The 12,849-nt window shown below is 34.3% G+C and overlaps 1 pseudogene; it reads right to left on the bottom strand.

The window, feature by feature from the left end:
* Nucleotides 1-12,385: 12,385 nt before the first annotated feature.
* LOC143388450 (abnormal spindle-like microcephaly-associated protein homolog) overlaps nt 12,386-12,849 on the bottom strand; it is a 31,758-nt pseudogene continuing 31,294 nt past the window's right edge.

The following is a 12,849-nucleotide window of genomic DNA, read 5'->3' as shown; positions in this document are numbered from 1 at the left end:
CTTCAGCTCTTTCCTGGTACTTTTTAAATACCTGTTTTACATAAATTTTAATTAGTAGCTTTAACTGTTTTCCAATATCTGTTTGGATTAAATCAATAAACTAGAATTCAGTGAAGCAAAGTCTAATTTTATATCAAACTCTGATTTTACTTCCTCTTTCTTCCCCAGACTCAGACACCTCATCACAGTGTCTGAATTAAGATTTCCCCTTGAGGAATTTACTGTATGTTTTCCACATTCCAAACACCAAAATTTACCTATTCATTAGTTTTAGAAAAGTTATACACAATTTGTCCAGAGGTACCAAAATCTCTTGGAGTACTCAGAAAAATCCATATCTGAGTCTTGCCTTTTATGGAGCAGTTTGAATTATAAGTATGCAGCATATAGGAATTAGATGGATGATCTGCAGCTGGAAGGAAACTTTTCATCAATACCTTGCATCTAAAAGACACTAAATTTGATTCCTTTTATTAGATACTGTGAATAAACCTACAATGAAAATGGAAGTGAAGAAATTTCTTTCACAAAAGTTTTCCAATTTCTTTAGATATTTATCCAGAATTATAATTACTGGGTTATAGGGCATTTTTAAACCAATAATTGCTATTTATTTTTATTTATTTAGGCACTTTACCGCTGTGTTACATCCCTATTTTTTTTTTTTAATAAGACAGGATATTACCGAGTCACTTAAGCCATTGCCAAGTTTCTGAGTCTGGTCTTGCATTTAAGTTTCTCCTGTTTCATCTTCCCAAGCCACTGAGAGTACAGACATTCACAATAATACTTTGCTTCAAAAAATTATTATTAGTGGATTATATGGCATTTTTATTTTGAGCTCTTAAGAACCATGATAGGGGCTGGAAATGTGGCTCAAGTGATAGTGCGCTTGCCTGGCATGCGTGCGGCGCTGGGTTTTATCCTCAGCACCACATATAAATAAAAATGTTGTGTCTGCCGAAAACTAAAATGAATAAATAAATATTAAAATTCTCTCTCTCTCTCTCTCTCTCTCTCTCTCTCTCTCTCTTAAAAAAATAACTGAATTTTTTTTCAAAAGTATCTTTATTAACTTTATATTCTAACCAAAATTTTTATCTATACATATACACATATACTCTGGAGTCCCTACTATCTTTCAGATATTTGTTTAGTTTGGTGTGGTTTGGTGCTAGGAATTGAACTCCTGAGGGTGCTTACCACTGAGTTATGTACCCAGTTTTTTTTTTTTTTTGAGACAGGTGATATACCACTAATATCTCAATAAGTTGCTTATAGCCTTGCTAAGTTGTTAAGGCTGTCTTTCAAATCACAATCTGCCTGACTTGCCTCTCCAGCCTCTAGTATATTTGCCACCACACCTAGCTCTTTCAGATTATTATAATAACCTATTCAACAACACTGACCAGGCTACAGAAAATATCTTTGACTGATGAATTTTATCCCTGTGGAAAGTTTATATGAAGTAGCCAATGTAGGACTATTCTGTAAAGATTTGTTGGAATAAACAGGGATCATTGTTTTAACCTTTCTGAACTGATGTTTGGTATCATAGTTCATAAAAGTGCTGGGAAAAGAATGTAAATTCATTTGTTTGAAATCTGCAGAGATTTACATAAGCTCAATCACCTTTTGTTTTAGAGTTTGGAACTTCAGGACTTAGTAACATAAATAAAATATGTTAAAGTTGAGATATTCAGTACACACATCAACACACACATCCACACACACACAAAAACAAACAAACAAACAAACAACAACAACAACAAAACCTTCTAGGACCAATTGGTAGTTCTGGCATTATTACTAGTGTATCAGGGACATAGTAACATGAACAAAATATGTTAATTTTGAAACATTCAATACACACATACACACACCCAGAAAAAAACCCAAAAATGATTTCTAGGAGGAATTGGTAGTTATTGCCTTATTACTAGTGAATCAGGGTTGGGGAAGGATTCAAAAAGTGCTAAAATCTCACTCAAGCAAAGAGTAGTTTACTGGATTCCTCCCTATTTCACCTATAATTCAAGCTAGAGTAAACTTCATCTGTCAGCAACAGCAATTGGGAAAATATGCTGGCAGTTTTTTTTTTTTTTGAGATAAATTGACAGCTTTGATATTTGGGTATTTTTGTTTCTTGGTCACAGCTGATGAAACACTTGTGAAGGATTTTAAGGCTCCTAGATATCACCATTTTTGTATAATTTCTTTCATATTTCCTTCTTTTGTTCTTTCTTTTTTTTTTTTTTGTGGTGCTAGAGATTGAACCCAGGGCCTTGTGCATACAAGGCAAGAACTCTAAAAAGTGAGCTACATCCTCAGCCCCTCTCTCACATTTCTCTTCACTAGAGATGATGATGGTAATTGGGGATTTTGTCCCAAATTGGTATATTTCTTACAAGCAGACTAATATCCAGTGTATCTAAATCTCTGTACTTATTCATGATTTTGCCAAAGAGACACTCATAGTAGTTTTTTCCTTAAATGTATCTATAGATGAAGGGAGAGTGTCTCATTTAATATTCTGCTTTATTTTCAACATCATTCCCTCTTAATATTTGCTTTTTATAGTGTTGCTAAGGTTGGAACTGACTATCTCGCACTTCCTGCACACACACTCTAATGGTGAACTTTGCCACTATGTCCCAAATCTAACTTTAGGTAGAATAGATTTATTCATTCACGTCTAACGTTATTTTTCATATGGTCGGTTTTACATATGCCTTTCTATTGCTCTTAAGAATACTATTGATCTACATATGGTTTCAGGTTTGATTCACATTATGATATATTGGTCTGTATTATTGCAATAAAGTTTCATAATATACATTAAATGTGTCTCATAACAATAACTATATTATTTGATTTTATTAAAGATTTTGGGGTATTTTATATATATTTTATTTCTAAGATTTTTTTTGGTCCCCCCTTTTCTTTTCTTTTATTTGGTACTTGGAATTAAACTCAGGGGAATTGAGCCACATCCCCAAACCTATTTTGTATGACATTTAGAGATGGTGTCTCTCTGAGTTGCTTTGGGCCTCACTTTTGCTGATGCTGCCTTTGAGCTCACAATACACCTGTCTCAGCCTCCCAAGGTACTGGGATTACAATTGTGCACCAACAGGTCCAGCTCTCTTCTTGTATTTATAGAAAAACATGCTAAAATATTGATAGGAAAATATTATATATTAAATTGAGTTAAAATATTTGTATTTGTAATGATTAGTTTTATTTACACACATGCTATTTATGTGCTTTTGTAAATTTTTATTTAGTTTCTGAAAAGTTCCACATATTTTCCATGAAATCCATTATACATTTCATGTATTTAACAGAAGTAACTTCAGTATAATACTTATGTGTTATTTTTTACTCTAATTAAACGAAAAATCTTTCTGGGCTCCAGAAACCAATTTTTCTCAAACTTTATTATTTTTATTTTTCTGAATCACCTCCTATTTCCTCCTAGGCTGCAGATTTCCACTGTATTCACAAATATAGCTCTAGCCTTAGGCTATGACATACTTGTACACTGAAATGGTACACACATACTATAATTTCTACAGATCTAAGCTTGGTGAGGAGTATTTATATATATATATATATATATATATATACAGTTTTTTATGATGAAATAACAGCAATTTCTACTCCATCTTTAGTTCATGAGAATTTGTTTTGTGTCCTTATCAATACTCTGTATTCTTTTTGTTGTTGTTGTTTCTTACTTAAAATTTAAATCAGGGGCACACAAAGTCTTGGTCACACATAGTTGCTTAGGGCCTTGCTAAGTTTCTGAGGCTGGCTTTAAATTTAGAATTATCTTGCCTTAGCCTCACAGTCCAATGGGATTAGAGGTGTGTGCCATGGAACCTAGTTCTATTTTATTTTTATATTGAAATATACATTACTTCTGAAAATAATTTATTCTTGATATTAAGAAAGCATAGAATACCATTTTTTCCCCACAAATACCCCCCCCCCTTTTTGGAAAAGATGTCATTTCTTTTGGAAAAGATGTCAGTAGTGCTAGATGTATAATTTATTAATGTCTAAATGGCAAGATGATGATGATGATGATGATGATGATGATGATGATGATGATGATTATGTTATGTATTAGTTACAAAACTTTATCTGTTCATATTATTATAAGGTATATAGTCTTTTCTATAACTTCATAGCATAAATCAGTGTGTATCAAAATAAACTTTTGGGGGTTGTGAGGTGAGGAGAGCAATCATGGGGTTAGAAATGATGGTGAAATATGATGTATATTGTTATATAAAGTACATGTATAAAGAAGTGAATTCATGTAAATATAATTTGTATAAAACCAGAAAATCTGAAAAATTGTGCTCTATTTGTTTAACAAGAAATGTAATGCATTCTGTTGTCATATATAATTAAAAAATATTTAAAAATTAAAGATAAAAGATGGCATTATGTCCTAACTGAAAATAAGTACTACTTCTTTTAAAAATTGAAAAAAAGGTCTGTTGGTAAGTTGTAAACTTTATAAAATACAAAATGTATCTTGAACATTTGGTAATACATAAACCTAGATGAAGGTATTTATAGTGTTTTTGGCAAAATTTAAAAAAATACTGTAGAGTTCATTTTTTGCAATGTATACTCATAATTATATGAGATGCATTTTGTACATATACATGTATACTACCATTATATATAATTAATAAATGATTACTACATCTCACATTAACTGCATTTATTTCAAATTAATTTTTCAAAAGAAAGCACCGATATATGACACTCTTTGATATGTACACTTGATGTGTCTTCAAATTTTAACTTTTATGTATTATGGGGTTTTTTTCTCCTTTTTATAGAATTTCTTTTTCCAAATTATTGAGATTAATGAATTTTAAACAATTTAGTATATCAGTGCAGTCTGTAGATTTTCTTTTTTAACCTAAGACAAAATACATCCCAATTTTAATAGGCTTATTGTTATGTAAATGACTTTTAAAAACCTGCATATGTAATACCCTTACCTGACCTTACTCTGGACTATTGATATATGGGTGGAGGGAATCTCAAAGTGATCCATGGAAAAAGTAGAACAGGGATGGGTCAGGATGTGAGATTGGTGGATACTGAGTATGTCGTAGTGAGTATTCATGAAAAAGCATTGGTGGAATAGGTATGGGAAGAGAAAAAAGTGCTGTAAAGGAAAGAGGGAAAGAATAACCAGTTCAAGAGTTAAGATTTAAAAAGTCTAATGGTGGATCAATGGTAGTATGAGGGTAAAGAGTAGTTTCTTTGGAGATAGAAATAAGGTAGAAGTATAAAAAGAAGGTAACTCTGGCACAGTCCCCAAGAGAAAGAGTCAAATGAACACCACCCTCTATATTCACGCTATATATATATATATATAGAAAAAAGAAAAAAGAGGACTTTGACACAGCTTTTAGTTGACCCACACTGGGTCAACTTTAGTGGGTGATTAGGGTTCTGCAAAGATGATAAATCCTTGAGTAATTTGGAATAATGTGATTTTATCTAGTCTTCATAAATGAAGATTGAAGTCTAATATAAATCACACTTGGCAAAGGAAAAGCATTTCAATGAAAAGTAAATGTATGAATAAACACATAAAACAATATTTAAACAAAAGTCAACATTCAGAATATTTATGCAATTATGTAATCACCAGTAATGTAAAAACAATGAAAACTAAAGAAAAAGTGAATTAATAAAAAACAAATAAATAATGTAATGAATGAATTAATTAATGAATAGCTAACAAGTGCGAAGTTGTAATGTGACTGGAATTGTCAAAGTTAGCTTGTAGCCATTAAAAAGTGTAAAGGTACATAGACATAGTATTTTACTACTTAGTAAGACATACCCTATGAACTATAAATTCAACTCCCAGGTGGAAAGAATTGAACACAGAACCCATTCACCTGGCTCTCTCACTTGAGAACTGTGCAAAAAATTACCTATCATTGTAGACTTGTAGCATGTGAACCCCTCTACTGTTCAAGTTTTTCTTCTTTTTTTTCATTGATCTTTTTCTCCCTACCCCCATATCATCCACCAATACTTATTTTGTATAGCAAAAACTACATACTCAGCAATCACCAGTCTTATATCTTACTATATCCATTTCCTACCTTGTGCATGACCACTTTGAGATCCCCTCCATCAAAACATCAATAGTCCAAAGTGATCAGAATGGGGATAAAATTTGCAGAATATTAAAGGTCAGTTACACAACAAGAAAGCAATAAAAAGTGGGGTTCATTTAAAGGTGAAAATAAAAAGAAAATCTTTAGACTTCACTAGTTAAAATAAAGGATCAAAAATTTATGATTTTCAATAATTTGAATTATACTCGTGAGTCACTTTTTTGGGGAAAGGGATATAAGGACATTGCTAATGAGTTTAAAGCTCAAACTGTTTTTTTAATGAGACAAAGAATAGAAAATTAAAAAATATATATTAAAGTGATTGTGATATCATTTTCATAAAAGTATATATACATATTTATTCACAAATTGCTTTCACCTTATAGACAGTTATAAGTGTCAATACATTTCTCTCAAGGCTAGGTACTATTATTGGAAGAAAACTTTACCTTAAAATAACCCCATACAGAGGCATTTAATGCAATTAACAGGCTAATAATAATAATAATAATAATAATAATAATAAGTGAGGTGGGGAGAATTTCAGGGTTGTTAAGCCTGTAATATAAGTTATTTGAAAAGACATCACAGGAGCATTTTATACACTGTCTGAAGACATATATGTATATATTATTTATAAAAAGTGTTTATGAGTTCTGTAGTGAGGGTGCGCAAGTCCAATACATAGTCTTTTTTTTCTTGAATATTTTTTGTTTTAGATGGACACAGTATCATTAGTAGTTTGTTTGTTGGCTTTTTAAAAAAAATATTTATTTTTAGTTTTTGGCAGACACAATATCTTTGTTTGTATGTGGTAGTGAGGTGTTGAGAGCCACAGCCGAAGGGGCCCCAGCAAACTTCCAGCTGCCAGCAAACTTCCAGACTGCCGGCTGATGATTGGCTCACAGCAGCCCCAACAACATCTAGCTTATTGGCTCCTCTGCGGTGATGCTCATTGGGCTGTTTCCCTGCCCTTACAGACCACGGAGCTGCTCTTTGGGGGACATTTTTGGCTCCGCCCATGCGACCCAGCCAATCGGCCTCAAGAGCAGGAGGATTGTGAGAGGTAGAGTGGCTTGTGGGAAGCTGGTGGTGGCAGTTGGGCTCTGAGGGTTTTTCCGGAGGAGCTGTTTTTTTTGGCGTGTGTGGTTCTAAAAATAAAGTTAGTTTCTTTTGACAAGTGGCTCCTGAATTGTGCCCAGCCAGACTGTGGCATTTGGTGGGCTACATGGGGAACGACTGAGGGTAAGTGATAAGGTAAACTGCTCACCCCTGAGTGCAGGGTGAGAAGATGGGTAGCAATATTAAGATTCTTCTTTTGTTTTGCTTCACTTTTGTTTTAAGTTGCCTGTCCCTGGAGATGTGTAAGATGGAAGAAAAACCGCTCACATCTGAGGAACAGATAGGGAGAAAGGATGGATGGACATTTCAGGAGGATAGAAAGGCTATTATAATGATTTTCTGTTGTTCCACTTTTGTTTCATTCTAGTTCAGTTTTGTTATCTTCTTGGGTTGTATAATAGTTATAGTAGAAAAATTCAAGTAAAAGAGAAGGTCTCTCGAGTTAAAAAATTTTAAGTGAAAAAAAAGGTCTCTCGAGCTAGTCAGACATAGGAAAAAATTCATGTAAAAGAGAAGGCCTCTCAAGCTACTCAGACAGAGGAAAAAATTCAAATAAAAGAGAAAGTCTCTCGAACTAGTCAGACAGAGGAAAAAATTTAAGTAAAAGAGAAGGCCTCTCAAGCTAGTCAGACAGAGAAAGGAAGTGTAAAACAGAAAAAGCCATCAGGGTGAAAGTTACAACAGGAGACTGCTACTAACACCTTTCTATCACCAGAGGGTGTAAGTGTCCAACCAATAGCACCACCTTTACAGGAGACTGCTACTAACAGCTGTCTATCATCAGAGGATGTAAGTGTCCAACTAACAAGGCCACCTCCATATGCTGGGAGGCCCGCAACCCCCGCAGTTGATAGTTGGGATCCTGAGACAGGATCTCAAGTATTAACATGCCCTGTATTTGAGGTAGGAGGGCAGCGAATTTATCATGCTTTAAATTTCAAAACAGTGAAGCAGCTAAAAGAGGCTGTAACAACCTATGGTCCTCAAGCATCCTTCACTGTAAGCTTGGTCAAATCCATTACCAACTTAAACATGATGCCAGCAGATTGGGCTAATATGTGTAAAGCTGTGCTAAATGGAGGACAATACCTGTTATGAAAGGTTGCCAATGAGGAATTTTGCAAGGAGACGGCTAGGCAAAATGCAGCAGCTGGTTATCCTCAGAGAAATCTAGATATGTTGTTAGGAAAGGGACCTTATGAGGATCAGTAGCAACAAATTGCATATGATCCTGGTGTATATTTGCAAATTGCTGTAGATGCAGTTAAGGCATGGAAAACTTTACAAGGACATGGAGGTTTACAAGGTCAATTATCTAAGATAATACAAGGAGCTAATGAATCTTACACTGAATTTGTAGATAGGCTTATTCAAACAGCTACCAGAGTTTTTGGGAATACAGAACAAGCAATGCCATTAATAAAACAACTGGCTTATGATCAAGCAAATCGTTGGTGCAGAGATATCATTAGACCGTGGAAACATGAAGATTTAAACACATATATTAAATTATGTAGAGACATTAATGAACAAGAGCAAGTCATGGCAGCTGCAGTAAAACAGGCTTTAGATGCCAGAGACATTAATGAACAAGGGCAAATTGTGGCAGCTGCAGTAAAACAGGCTTTAGATGCCAGGCCAAGAACATGATACAATTGTGAGCAAACAGGACATTTTAAAAGGAATTGCCCCATAGGAGGAGGGTTTAACAAAACTAGGTATCAAAGGAATAGAATACCAGGTGTTTGCCCACGATGCCGTAGAGGGAGACATTGGACTAATGAATGCTGTTCTCAGACCACCATAGAGGGTACTGCATTATCACATAATAGTAAAGACCTTATAACTTTTTTACAGGTGAAATCTCCATTGCAATGTTTAAAAACTCTATAGTCAAAAAATAGAACTGATCAGCAAAACATTAACCTAGGTCTGTATGAGCTCAAAAAACAAAATAGAACTTCATGATATGGGAAAGGGCAATAATAAAATAGATATTGAAAAAAGCATTCTGGTTCTGTCACAGATGTAAGAATAACCAAACTGGAATTCTGGATATCAGCTGTTATGGATTTGAGCTAAATCATCTTCTATTTGGTCTTTAGAAATCGCTTTAGTTAATCTCTCTGGAATCCAAATCAGCTGCTGTTCTCCCTGTGGAAACACATAAACAGAGCCCCAACTCCAGGCAAGCACTGGGTCAGGACCTTTGTTAATCTCTCTGGAATCCAAATCGGCTGCTGTTCTCCCTGTGGAAACACTCAAACAGACCCCCGACTCCAGACAATTACTGGGTCAGGTCAATTATCTAAGATAATACAAGGAGCTAATGAATCTTACACTGAATTTGTAGATAGGCTTATTCAAACAGCTACCAGAGTTTTTGGGAATACATTGTCCTGTTAGAATATCCTTCCAAAGTACCTTGGGCTTATGTACATTTTTTGGACACATATGCCTTTCCACAGCACTAAGCCCTGATGAATCCAAATTTAAAAAGTTTAGAGTAAAAAGCGTTAGTTTAAGTTTATCTTTGGGGAATTCATACCCCTTCCCAATTCCTTATTTTTGCTTTAATAAGTACATTTTAATAGTTTGATGAGCTCTTTCAACTATGCCTTGTCCCTGTGGATTGTATGGGATTCCTGTTATATGAGTAATGCCAAATGATGAGCAAAATTGTTTAAAAGAGGTAGAAGTATAACCAGGGGCATTATCTGTTTTTAACTGTTTTGGAACGCCCACAGTGGCGAAATTTTGTAAAAAATGAGCTATAACATCTTTAGTTTTTTCTCCGGCTTGAAGGGAGCCCATCAAAAATCCAGAAGAAGTATCAACTGTAACATGCAAATATTTCAATTTTCCAAATTTTCGCAAGTGTGTGACGTCCATCTGCCAAACATGGTTAGGTATCAGTCCTCTAAGGATTGACTCCAAGATTAACTTGTGGTAAAAAGGTCACACAATTTTGACATTGTTTTATTATTTGTCTAGCTTGTTCCTTAGTTATTTTAAAACACTTTTGTAAAGTATTAGCATTGACATGGAACTTTTTATGAAAATTTGTAGCTTCTTCTAGTATAGAGAAAATATGTTTGTCATGTGTAGTTTTATCCGCTAAATCATTGCCCAAACTAAGGGCTCCAGGCAATCCTGTATGTGCCCTGATATGTCCTATAAAGAATGGATCTTTTCTGTCCCAGATTAGACTTTGTATAGTGGAAAGCAAAAAGAAAACAGTAGAGGAAAGGGAAATCCTACCAGCATCTTCAAGGGATACTATAGCATTAACTATATACTGACTACCGGAAAATAAATTAAATATACAATCTTTAAACATCACAAAAGCTTGTAATACTGCATTAAGCTCTACCTTTTGAGCTGATTGTTTGGGTAATAAAAATGTAAAAGTTTGGTCAGGTGTAACTATTGCTGCTGTACCATTATTTGACCCATCAGTGAATATATTTGGAGCATTCCCAATAGGTGTTTTTCTTGTCATTTTTGGAAAAATTACAGGATACGATGACCAAAAAGACAACAAAGGATTAGATGGTAAGTGGTTATCAAATGAAACATTAGATTTGCACCTGATTATTGCCCAAGTATTTAACTCATTAGCTAACTCAACAATTTGATTCATAATATATGGAGTAATAATTTTATTGGGAGAAATTCCAAACACTCCCTTTGCTGCTTTTATTCATTTGAGTATTAATTGTCCTACAGCCTCAGGATACCTAGTAAGAATAGTATTAGGAGAATAAGATAAATGTATCCATAATAATGGACCTTCTTGCAAAAATACTCCTGTAGGAATATTTTTTGTTGGTAGTACAATAAATAATAAAGGCAAACTTATATCAATTCTATCCAAATGCATATTTTCCATATATGTTTCAATGATTTTTAATGCCTTTCTTGCTTCAGGCATTAACATTCGGGGTGAATTTAGATCTGATGGATCTTTTAGGATATCAAATAAAGGTCCCAACTCTCCTATTGGTATACCTAGATAAGGCCTTATCCAATTTATGTCTCCTAATAACTTTTGGAAGTCATTAAGTGATTTGAGTTGATCTACTCGTATTTGAATTTTTAGTGGATGGACCATGGTTGAGGATAATAGAACTCCTACATAATTAATTGGAAAATTTAATTGTACTTTATCTATTGCTATCTCTAGATTATAATTTTTTAATAAGTTTGTAAGTGTGACATAACATTCTAGCAATGTGTTTTTAGATTTGTGTGCTAATAATACATCATCCATATAGTGAAATATTTGTAGTTCAGGATTTTGATTTCTAAGTGGCTGGATTGCTTTGTTAACATAAATTTGACACATAGTTGGGCTGTTAGCCATCCCTTGAGGGAGTACTTTCCATTCATATCTCTGATCAGGACCTTCATGATTCAGTGTAGGGATAGTAAATGCAAAACGTGGACTATCCTCAGGATGAATTGGAATTGAAGAAAAAAGCAATCTTTAATATATATAACTAAAACATACCAAGTTTTTGGCAAAGCAGAAAATTGAGGAATCCCCGATTGAGCAGGTCCCATAATAACCATCTCTTTATTAATGGCTCTTAAATCTTGTAATAATCTCCATTTACCAGATTTCTTTTTGATGACAAAAATGGGAGTATTATGGGGAGATACAGAAGGTTGTATATGTTTTTCCGCTAATTGTTGTTTGACCAGATCATGGGCTGCTTGTATCTTTTCTTTAGTCAGGGGTCATTGAGGAACCCATACTGGTCTTTCTGATTTCCAAGTAATTTTTATTATCTCAGTGGCCCTTCCTGAAAATCCAACCCATGTCTGTCTGTTCCTTGATCTATTTGTATTGGTGCTGCTATACCTTGTTATTGTTTTTCTAATCTTTTTCCTTTCCTAAAACCTTGTCTAGTCATAATAGTGGATGCATTTTGGTTGATGTTATTTGTTAATGTCAAACCTAATTGATCTAGGACTTCTCATCCCCATAAATTTATCCAATACATATGGCTGTACAGTTCATTCACATCCTTCAGGATCCTTCCAATCTAATACCTTTGCACTTCTATGGGGATTAGTCGCCACTCCTAGGCCTAGAAGCGTTCTGGTGGCTTGTTGTAATGGCCAATGACCAGAACGCTTCTGTAGTGATTTTGTAAAATGACCGCTGCTTTTCTATATAGTAAAAACTGCTTTCTGGTTTGCCATGTCCTGATATAATGCTGTAAAGTGACAGCAGCTCTTTTCTGCTGAACAAATCTTCTCTGAAACACAGTCATCAGAAGGAAGGGCTGAATTTGGAGGGCAGCACATTTCTGCATTTCCAGTTTTCTTGTGACTGTATCACAAAGATCTCTTTGAATCATTACTATAGCCCCACTTTGAGAATGATACTCTCCTTCCTGTGAAAAGCAAACAGAGAAGTGTTAAACCACCTGTAAATCATAACATCCCCACTTTGAACAGCTTCATATTGGGTTTTACTTCTGTAACAGTTGAATGCAGATCGGATAGCAAGACTGCCATCCTTTCCTCATATATATTTTAAATTTCTGTC

The sequence above is a fragment of the Callospermophilus lateralis genome, unplaced genomic scaffold, assembly GCF_048772815.1.
Source record: "Callospermophilus lateralis isolate mCalLat2 unplaced genomic scaffold, mCalLat2.hap1 Scaffold_105, whole genome shotgun sequence".
NCBI classification, from domain to species: domain Eukaryota; kingdom Metazoa; phylum Chordata; class Mammalia; order Rodentia; family Sciuridae; genus Callospermophilus; species Callospermophilus lateralis.
The sequence above is the reverse complement of the archived record's forward strand: the minus strand, read 5'-3'. Positions and strand labels throughout refer to the sequence as shown.